This window comes from Cetorhinus maximus, chromosome 19, assembly GCF_964194155.1.
Source record: "Cetorhinus maximus chromosome 19, sCetMax3.hap1.1, whole genome shotgun sequence".
NCBI lineage: Eukaryota > Metazoa > Chordata > Chondrichthyes > Lamniformes > Cetorhinidae > Cetorhinus > Cetorhinus maximus.
Window position 1 is genome coordinate 89,402,704 of NC_135897.1, and position 9,583 is coordinate 89,412,286.

A 9,583-nucleotide genomic window follows, 5' to 3' on the forward strand; every position below is an offset into this window, starting at 1 on the left:
GCAATGAAACTGCCTCTGTGATAAGGTTTAACCGTTTTTTGAAGAAACCTTTGAGTCATCACATTTGGCAACGAGGGTAAAATCAACGTCGACTCTGCACCTCGCCCCATTACTGTCAGTAAACCTAACTTAAAAACAAACTACTCACCAGCCATGCCGCTGTTTGGAAGAATCGATCCATATGATGCTAATATTGAAGATTGGAACCAGTATGTTGAGTGCCTCGGATTTTAATTTGTAGCAAATGAAATAACAGCTGAAGAAAAGTGGGAAGCAACCCTCTTAAGTGTATGTGGCAGTAGAACATATAACTTGGTTCGTAACCTGATGGCCTCGGGTGCGCCCAATTCCAAGCCGTATAGCCAATTAGTGCACCTAGTGAAAACACACTTTCAGCTGATGTCATCCGTGATAATACAGCGCTTTAAATTCAGCTCAAGAGTTCGGGCCCCGGGAGAGTCCTTCACAGCCTATGTAACAAACCTCAAGCAATTAACAGAACACCATGACTTTGGAGATGTTTTAAATGATATGTTGCTGGACCGATTGGTATGTGGGGTCAAGGTTGATGCCATTCAGTGCCAATTACTTGCCGGGGTCTCCCTCGCCATGGAATGTGCTGCGAGAGACTTATGGGCTTTGCAACACATGGATAATGGCGTCGTACTTCATCTTGGATGGGAACCTGCTGCCGAGCGCGGCGCGAAAGCCAGACCTGCAGAATTAAAGCGCGATTCAATGGCCACTGTGAGAAACATTAAGAATCCTAACAGAAACACTTCATTGTTGGTTTCAAGACAAAATTGTTATAGGTGTGGAGGTGACCATGGGGCTGATACCTGTAAATTTAAAGAGGCAGAATGCCATAACTGTCATAAGAAGGGTCACGTGGTTAGGCAATGCCGGACTAAGTTAAAGCAGTCTGCAAAACAGCAAACATGATAGAAGTAATTGCTGAAGCTGCAGCTCCTGATGTTTACTCCTTATATAATGTGGCTGCTGTGAAGACTGAGCCTATTACGGTGACAGTACAGGTGAATGAGAAGCCACTGATAATGGAAGTGGATACTGGTGCCTCAACTATGATGGTAGGAGAGCACACTTTCAGGTACCTTAATGAAGGAAGACAGCCAATAAACTTGGAGCGGCCAACCGCTAAATTAAGAACTGACACAAGAGAATCTATTCAAGTAAAGGGCATCGCCGCTGTCCGAGTCTCTTACAAGCAACAGACAGCACAACTGCCTGTAATAATAGTGAAAGGAGAGGGACCCAGTCTTTTAGGTTGGGATTGGCTACAGAAGATCAAACTCGACTGGCCTGAGATACTTCACCTAATACAACATGGGGCCTTGGGGGTGAGTTAGGAAAATGGAAGGGCCTTCACATGCTACAAGGATCTCTCAGGTCTAAGTTTGCTCCTCTGGAAAATTATGAAGAGAAGCAAGATGAATGTAATGCCACTCTGAACAAACTGAAGAAACAGTTGGCAGAGAGACTCAGTAATGATCATTAGTCCAGGAGGAGGCTAAGAGATACAAGGAAGAGACTGAAGAACTGAAGAGCCTGTGAATGAAACAAAAGAAGCCTTGAAAGGAAAAGTCGTGGAACTTTCCAAGATGCAAGTGGATAATGAAGTCATGAGTAGTAGAATTACCGAACTGAAACAAGCTAAAAGTTCACAGGGGAGAGACCTGACCAAAAGTGAAACCAAAGTGAAGAACAAGAACAAGTTCCCCTGCAGACAGAAAAAGAAAAGACAGAAATAAGATTGGAAAATGTAAATCCAACACTGAAGCTCAAGGAGCTAGAATAAAAAGCACCGAATACCTTAAACATACTGAGAACCATTGAGGTGTTGAAAAATAAATTGGAACAAGTGAAAATAAAGGTTCCATTTTTGAGACGTCAATGTCTAGCTGAGCACGATGCACACTGTGGAAATTGGGAAATGCCAAATCGACAAAGCCCCCCAAAGAGTACCGTTCCTCCAAACGTGACAGAATATGTCCTGGAAAGATTGTCTGGGCTCCCGGAGCCATTGTTTCAGAGACTGGTCCATTATCTTTCCATGTACAAGTGGGAGATGGATTCATCCGTAAGCACGTAGATCACACCCATGCCAGAGAGGTATTCCAACAATTATCTGATCAACTTGTGATTAACATTGAACCTTCGACTACTGAGGTGTGTGATCGGCAGACATTCCAGATGATTCAGAAGAGTTGCCAAATCCTGAACTGACCAGTTCCAATGCTGTGTCTCACAGTGCAGCTCCAGATCCTGTCGATCCTGTTCAGGAACCTCCATTGGTAGAGCTACACCGCTCTAGCTGTATAAGAAGAGCACTTCAGGGACTTGATTTATAACCACCTGCAATTGTATATATGTTTGTTGGATTGTTTAAATGTTTTTCTTTAAGGAATAATTGTGAAACACTAAAGGAGGAGGAAATGTGGTAACTGTATGTATAGTCACTCCATCCTGCCAATCACGGGTCATGTGATGTACTGTGGGGGCTCCAGCCAGTGAGCTCTTAATGCGGGCAATCTGGGGGGGAGGGGGGGGCTTTTCTGATGAGAGATCTGGTTGAGTGTGCAAGCACTGAAAATGGCTCTGTAATAAAGTTTAACTGTTTCTTGACAAAACCAGTCTGCTCCATAGAGTCATCACAGCCGGTGACCTCTCAATTGCCTGATTGGCATGTGATACTGGAGGACCACCCCACAGGAGGCAACATGGGTCTCCAGCCAGTGGCTGAGACCCCCGTTGCCTCCGTAAAATTCCCCCTATGGGACTATTTTATTCATATCATCTTAGTTCAGTTCACAATTCTGATCAAGTAGCTCGGATTCAAGCCCCATTCCTCAACACACTAAGCTAACACTCCAGTGTAGAATGGAGGCACAGGGGACAAAAATTTGGAGTGTGGGCGGAATGCAGACTTAGCAAATTGCCTGCAGCAGGAGGAGTGCATAGGCTGAATTTGGAATGGAATCCACACTGCCCCGTGTGACATTGGGCCCAAATTCTGGTCAAGGGGGCAATGGGCGAATCTTCCTCCCGTCACCTCCATGACTGCTTTTGGAGTGTGGCTGAGGTTAGTTTCGTGGCTTCCTTGGGAACACACACACACACACACACACACTTATATTCCTGTAATACCATAATGATGCATTTAAGAGGAAACTGCACAAGTACACGAGAAAGTAAGGAATAGAAGGATATGCTGAAAAGGTGAGATAAAGTAGGGGAGGAAGGAAGTTTGCATGCAGCATAAACAGCAACGTGACCCTTTTGGACCAAGTGACTTCTTCCTCTGCTGTAAAGTTTCATTACTGTGAATAGTAACCACTGTTCACATCCTGGAAGGCAATTTTAATCTGTTAATCCCTCTTTTCCTTGCAAAATGAGGAATAACAGCTGCCTTGTTCTAAATGCATGTTCTGATCTGCTTGCTCACTTTTTTGAGTACAGCAGCTTAATGGGATTTGGAAGGCTTAATCCTCCGTTTAATGGTGTTAACCTCAGCAAACCCTGGCTCCAAGCAGCTCACATCGTTCTCCAATCCTTTAATCCAGTCCTCTCCTATTAGGACAGAGGCTCTTTGACACAAATCATGGTGGGCTGCATGCGACAGGAGTGACAGTCGGCTCATCTGAGAGGGCTTCCCCAGGCTTTTAAGCAAGATTAGCATTTTGCTGTGACATGACTGAACACTCAGTGAGAATTTTAACTTCTGGTATCACCTTTCCTTGTTGTTGCCCTTCTTAAAATCTGAAGTCATTCTTTTAAAGTTGTAAACATTCTGCAATTTACAGCCTGCAAAAATGCATGCAAGTGCAGATGGTGATAATTAGGATAATTAGGAGTAGTCCAATCAACCCCTCGAGCTTGTTCCACCGAGGTGCTGTACTATAAAACATCCTCTATTTGCTTACAGTTTACTAAATGTAGTGCAAGGAAAAAAATGATTGGAGGTTTTATCAGGTGGAAAATACAATGGAATAAATTCTGATTTTGTGTAGTCGTAAAAACATGTGACAGTGAATCAGCACTCTGTTTTATATTGCACTGTGGGTGTACTTACACCACGCAGACTGCAGCGGTTCAAGAAGACAGCTCACCACCGCCTTCTCATGGATGATTAGAGTTTGGCAATGAATGCTGGCCTCTCCAGTGACACCCACATCCTATGAATGAATTAAAAAAAAATCCCCCTTGTTCAGAAAACAAGAAATTGTAATATTTTTCGCCTGGTAATATCATTGCCATATTTCTTATGTACTGGAAGACAAGCTGTTGGGGAGTTGTAAATATGGTAATTGGAGTTAAAGCCAGAGTGACTGCCAGAGTCTAAAACCAACGGTAAGAAGTGGTTTTGATATGTTAATGAACCAAGAGCAACTTCATTAGAGTTTTACATAAAACAAAAGCAGGAGTTATTTTGAATTAAGTTGTTTTAGTTCAAAGGGGGATATATGCAGGTTGTAAAAGGTGTAAGTAAGGTAAAGTTGGGTAAATTTGTTTTTACAAGTCTAAGAGCTCGGGTAATGAAATGAGTTTAATCAAGTCTGGGAAGAAAGCATTTCTGAAGAGACTGGTTGAGGCAATAGGGAGATCAAAGGGCAGGAACACATTTAAGGGAACACTGAAGCCTGGGGGGGGGGGGGGGGGGGGGTGCTACTTAGAGTTCCCAGAAGGGAGCGTGAACAAGGCCAGACCGGGAGAACCAGGTGCTGTCAGCCTCAGAAGACACTGCAAGGAAAAAAGGCACTGTGTGGTAAAAATTACTGGAATTCTACAGATTTTGAAATCTACAAGGATAGCTGCTGAACAGAAAAGGGGACTGTTAGTTCTGAGCGTAGTTAAGATCTTGTGGAACTGTTTTAAAGTAATGTTTAGCGTGTGAAGCCATTCTTGTGCCTAAGTGTAATTGTGTTTAATTTTCCCTGTCTTCTTTTAATAAATGTTCTCTCTGCTCTAAAATCATCACAAATAGTCGGTGACATCATTTCCTGATTTAAGAACCTCTCCTCAAACTATACAAATTGCAAAAAATGTTTTGGCAGCTGTTTCAGGTGTTTCTGGGATTTGGGCAGCTCGGCATTTACCATCAGCCGTGCCATAACAAAATTGAGGGCTTTGTGCGGGATATTAAAAGAATTCCTTAACTGGCTTGGAATTGGTGAATTTAAAGGCAATGAGGGGGAGGAGTATACTGAACCAGGAGTGGTATTGTCAGATTTTAAAGTGGGAGACTGCAAAATGGTTTTGGAAGCGACTAAGACTCATCTGGCAGTAGGGTTATAACTTTGGATGGTATGCCAAAAGGTAACTAAAGCTAAATTAATAGAATTGGCAGATAAGTTACAATTAGGATTATCTGCAGGGGTAAGGGAATCAGACATAATGGAAGTAATGGCACAGCATTTGAAATTGGAAGGGATACCTGGAGCTAGTGAGTCACAGCTGGAAGCAGCGAGACTTCAGTTACAAATGAAGGGGCTTGAACATGAACAAGCAAAGGAAAAGAAGAAATTTAAATTGGAAGCTAAAGAAAAAGAGAAGGAATGCGAAAGGGTATTCCAAAGGGAACTGGCAGAAAGGCAGGAGAGAGAAAAGACAAGAGAAGGAGAAGAAAGAAGACAGGAAAGGGAATTAGAAACGGCAAGGTTGGAAAAGAAGGAAAGAGAAAAAGAGAGACAGACAGAGAATTTCAGCTTAAAAAGCTGGCAGTTAAAAAAGAGAATCCAGAAGGTGAGAAAAGACTTATTTCCAGATCAGAACCCAGTGGGGAGATGTTTAAATTTGTGCAAGCTCTTCCAAAGTTTGAAGAAAGTGATGTTGAAGCATTCCTTATCTCATTTGAGAAGATAGCTAACGAGATGAAATGGCCAACAGAAATTTAGACATTGCTATTACAGCCTAGGTTGGTAGGTAGAGCTAATGAGGTATATGCATCACTGTCAGAAGAAATATCTGGGGTATATGATGCAGTGAAGAAGGCTATTTTGAGTGCCTATGAGTTGGTTCCATAGGCATACAGACAGAAATTTTGAAATGTGACAGAACAGCCTGGACAGACTTACATTGAGTTTGAAAAAGTCAAACAAAGTAATTTTTTCAGGTGGATCAGGGCATTAAAAATAGAGGGAACCTATGAGGCCCTTAGAGAAGTAATTCTTTTGGAAGAATTTAAAGATTCACTTCCTTCAGCAGTAAGAATCCATGTGGAAGGACAAAGGGTTAAAACTGCTAGGCAGGCAGCAGAGATAGCAGATGATTATGAGCTGGTCCATAAATCAAAACTTTTTTTCTACCCCCTTTTAAATCTGAGAAGGGTAGAAAATGGGAATGTGAGAGGAAGGTAGGTAGTCAAGGAAGAGGAGGAACAGCTGGAGATTCTAAGGAGATTTCACCTCAGACTAGGAAGGACAGTGGTGAGAGTGGAAGAGATGTAAGAAAGCTTAAATGTTTTCATTGTAATACAATTGGCCATCCGAAGTCAATGTGCTGTGGGTTACATGGGAAAACTTTTGAATTAGTACGGACTACAAAAGTCAGAGTTTTTAGAACAAGACAAACTGGTAGGATTTGTTCAAGTAGAAAAGTAAGGATAAGTATTAGCCAAAGGTGTGAAAATGGGTTCACAGCTGATTCAGAGGAATGTTGAAAGGCAGGTTACAGACATGTTTAAAGATTTCACCTGTGAAGGAAAAGTCTTTTCACGTGTACAAGATGGAGTTGGCAAAGGGTATACAAATTTTAAGGGATATGGGAGCTAGTCAATCCTGAATGTTATGGGATAGTGATATTTGTTGTCCAGATGGGATTTTGCAGGAAAAGGTATTAATGTGGGGAATTTATGGAGAAACAAGAAGTATTCCATTTTGTAAGATGAATTTGAAAAGTGGCTTGAAAACAGGTGAAGTGATTGTAGAAGTAATGGAGAAGCTGCCTATTTCAGGGGTTCAATTTATCTTAGGAAATGATATAACAAGTCACAGATGTTGGTGATGCCTACTGTAGTTGAACAGTCTGTGGAAAAACAATCCACAGAAGTGCTGCAGGAAGAACATTCTGGTTTGTTTCCAGACTGTCTGGTAACACGATCACAGACTCATAAGTTGAGACAGGGGGAGGAGAAGTCTAGAAGGCAGGGCAAAGAGACTGAAGTGCAATTAGCAGATACTATCTTTGATAAGATTGTTCCAGGAATAGAGAATGGAGGAGAAGTTAGTGAGTAAGAATTCAGAAACCACACTCTTGGACTATGTATCAAAGTTCAGGGAAAGATTGAACAGAGCATGGGCATTAGCTAAAGAGCATTTAAAAATATCGCAGCAGGTGGTGAAGACAGAAGCAGATAGAAAGGCAAAGACTCGTAGCTTTGCAGCTGGAGAGAAGGTGTTAATTTTGTTTCCAGGATCAGGCAAACCATTAAAAGCCAGGTTTAGTGGCCTTACCAAATCAGAAAGAAATTAAGTGAAGTAAATTTTTTGATAAGAACTCCAGATAGAAGAAAAACCCAGAGGGTATGTCATATAAATAAGCTCAAAAAGTACTTTGACAGGGAGGATATAACCAAAAAGGAGAAGTATTAGTAGTCATAACTCAGGAACAGGAAGTAGGGCTGGAAGATTCTGAAAGTGACATTCCTCAAATTCAATTGGTCAATGAGGAAGTGCTTAAAAAATTTGAATGATATACTGAGTTACCTTCCAGATAAGAATCAAAGTGACTTGAGAGAGCTATTGCCGTCGCACAAAACTATCTGTGGGGATAAATTGGGAAAAACAAAGATAGCTGTAAATGATGTAGATGTGGAGAATTCTGCTCCAATCAAGCAACATCCTTTTAGGTTGACTCCAGTAAAATTATCACAAGTGAAAAAAGAAATTGAGTTCATGCCCAAGAACGATGTTATTGAGCTGATTTGCAACAACTGGAGTTCACTTATTGTGATGGTATCGCAGCTGGATGAAACACAAAGACAGTGTGTGGATTATTGAAAGGTGAATGAAGTGATGAAAGCTGATTCATATCCTATTCCACGTTTGGAATAAAAGCAAAATACTGCGGATGCTGGAAATCTGAAACAAAAACGGAAAATGCTGGAAAATCTTAGCAGGTCTAACAGCATCTGTGGAGAGAGAAACAGAGTTAACGTTTCGAGTCCGTACGACTCTTCTTCAGAGCTAAAAAGAAGTAAAAATATGATGAAATTCATACTGTCTAAAGGGGGGGTGGAGCAGGTGAAGCTAGATAGAAGGCCAGCGATAGGTGGAGGCAAAGGAGAGATGTCATGAACAAAAGGGTGTTAATGGTAGTGGTACACAGACAAGTTTTGTGTGAGTAAGATGTTTGTTAAGTATAATGAAGAACCAGGGTCTCTTTCAAAGAGCCGACACTGACACAATGGGCCAAATAGCTTCCTTCTGTGCTGTCAGTTTCTGTACTTCTATGACAGTGGAGAGAGTAAACTGGCAGGAAAACTGTAGAACATGTCCAGTAAGCAAATGGTGAATTCAAATGACATTGAAACATTCAAAGCTGAAGGAAAGTATCAAATGTTACAAAACTGATAAAATGGGCAGAATTGTCCCAGATTTGCACTAAGTGTAGTAGTGAGCAGGGAGGTTTTACCTGCCGGGTGGGTTTTCAAGCCGTATCGTCCCAAACCCGCCACATTATTTATGCTTTCCAGGGAAACACAGTTTCCATGGTGGGCGGGCTCTCATTCGCCCGCCTGCCATCGCCTCGCCGCTTCATCACGCTGGGCGCCGTATTTAAAGTCCAGGCGTGCACACATATCTCAGTGCTTCCAGACCACGGCTGCTGCAGGGTAGATGTCCCCGAAAGGCAAAAAGACTGTGGTCCCCAGGTTTAGCCATGCATCACTGGAACGCCTTTTGGATGCTGTGGAGTCCCCCCAGGATGTCCTCTTCCCATGCTCCGGCCGCAGGATGGGCAGTACATGGCCAACCAGGCTTGGGGGGTTGTGGCAGCTGTGGTCAGCGCCAACGTCCTTCTAAAGAGAACAGCCACCCAATGCTGCAAGAGAATGAATGATCTCCTCCATTCTGCCAAGGTAAGTCATTCTTCTCATCACTCTCAACTCACACACTGACAAACCCTTCACACATACACAGGGATCTCATTCACTGCCAGTTCAAGGGACATCACCATTCGCTCTCCCACACACACCATCATTGTCCCCATCACGTCCATGGGACCACTCACCACCCACACAGGCCAGGCATACTTATCACTTGGCCTGGCAGGTGTCCTGCTTACATTTACTCCATCTCTATTCATGTAGGACAAGCTGGCACACAACAACAGGGAGAGGCTGCAGACCAGTGGAGGAATGCCTGAAATCAAGATCCTCGTGGACTTTGAAAACAGAGCCATCCAGCTGACCGTCGATGAGCAGGACCGGTCCTGTGCTGAAGGTGAGGTCGGCGCTGCTCTACCAAATGAGGGCCCAGCAGTGCAACATCTATCAGCCAACCATGCTGTGAGTGATGTGTCCTGTATCACAGGCCACTGCCATGCACCAATTATCTCTCCTGGCTTC